Genomic DNA, 2033 nt, shown 5'->3' on the forward strand with positions numbered 1-2033 from the left:
GGCGTCGGAGGGCGACGTCATTTCGGCTCCACAGATACTGGCGCGGAGCAGGAGCATTTCCTGTGCACGACACGGGAGAGGGAGGGAACTGCGCTGCCGGCAGTGTGGCACCGTGCTCCGCCATAGCCGTGCGCGCACGTGAGAGTCACGTGGTGCGGCAGCTGGAGATTGCCGCGCTTGTGCGCCTCCTGTGACACGTGTGGAGGGGACTGCGGGGCTGAAGTCACAGCTAGTTTCCAGTCACGTTTTATTACAGATGTGCAGAGAGCAAAAAATGGCGACTGTGAGGAATGACTGCAGCGGTGTGACCCTATAGTGTGCGGGAGCTGCTGCTGTCAGCCATGTGGGCCTCTGCCCATCCCGCTCCACATGGCTGAGAGGAGGGAAAGAGAGAAATGGCCCCCGTTCTGTTAGCATTTCTGAGGACGTTGAACCCCTTAGTGGCATCCAATCACCCTTTGCCCCTGGGTGATTTTTTTGTTAGTGTTTTTGTCTTCCAAGATCCCTAACTTTTTACTTTTCCATCAATCTTACCATGTGACTGCATATTTTTTTTTTCAGGACAAGTTGTACTTTTGAATGAAAGCATTAGTTTTACTATATAGGGCGCTGAAAAACAGGAAAAAAAAATCCAGGTGCGGTGAAATTGCAAAAAAAAAAAAAATGCAATTCCACGATTGTTGTTTGGGCTTTTTAGTCACCATATTCATTATATGGTAAAACTGACCTGGCATTATGACTCCCCAGGTCAGTACGAGTTCATACATACCAAACATGTATAGTATTACTTTTATCTGAGGCTAAGTTCACACTTCCGTTGTTTTGCATCAGTCACAATCTGTCGCCTAGAGGAATTACGGTATCCTGCAAAATATTTTGCAGGAATCCTGTTTTTCCCCATAGACTTCTATTAGTGACGGATTGCGACTGATGATGCTGCGTTGCATCCGCTGCGTCGCGGTCAGTCGTTTTTTAACACCGCCGGGTGGGAGCAACGCAGCCTGTAACGTTTTTTGACCAGCGCGATCCGTAGGATTTTGCTGCGCATGCGCTCTCTGGCTCCCTGCCCCAGTAACCAGGATAAACATCGGGTAACCAAGCAATGCGCTTTGGTTAGTTACCCGATATTTACAGTGTTTACGGGTGCAGGGAGCCTGCGCTAAGCGGTGTATGCTGGTAACTAAGATAAATATCGGGTAACCAAGCAAAAAGTGCTTTGCTTTTAGTTACCCAATAATTATCCTGGATACAGTGTGCAAGGAGGCCGACACTTCCCCACTCGGCTCCGCCCCCCCGCACTCCGCATGTGTACACTCACACACACTCACTTGTCCCCAGCCCTGCAGTCCCCGCGGCACTGACGTCCTCAGCTCCACGGCCCCGCTCTGCTCCGCCCCCTCCCGCACTCCGCATGTACACACGCATGTAGACACACACTCACTCACCTGTCCCCAGCCATGCAGACCGCGGCACTGACATCCTCAGCTCCGCCCCCGAACTCCGCCCCCTGCACACAACGGAGTCCGACAATGAAATTCTTTTCTTTGTCATCTGTTGTCATCCATTGTACAACGCATCAGTCACATGCGTCAAGCAACGCCTGTGACTGATGCAAAACAACGGAAATGTGAACTTAGCCTAAGGCTATGTGCCCACGCTAGAATGTCCCTGCGGATTGTTTTGCCTGAAAATCCGCGACTTTCGCGGCAAATCCGCACCCGCGGATTTGCCGCGGATTTTTTTTTTTTTTTCCCCATTCAAAGCCAAAAATCCGCACCAAATCTGCACCAAACAATTGACATGCTGCAGATTTTTCCAGATCAAAATCCGCCGCGGAAAAATCCGCAGCATGGGCACAGCATTTCCAAAATGCCATTGAAATGGCTTGGAAGTGCTGCTGCTGCAGATTTGCGGTAAATCCGCGGCAAAATCCGCGGTAAATCCTGTAGCGTGGGCACATAGCCTAAGAGGTGAAAAAAAAGTTTGTCCAAAAAAAAAAAAAAAAAGAATTGCGCTTTTCTCGACATTTTCCA

This window comes from Anomaloglossus baeobatrachus, chromosome 4 (genome assembly GCF_048569485.1).
Source record: "Anomaloglossus baeobatrachus isolate aAnoBae1 chromosome 4, aAnoBae1.hap1, whole genome shotgun sequence".
NCBI lineage: Eukaryota > Metazoa > Chordata > Amphibia > Anura > Aromobatidae > Anomaloglossus > Anomaloglossus baeobatrachus.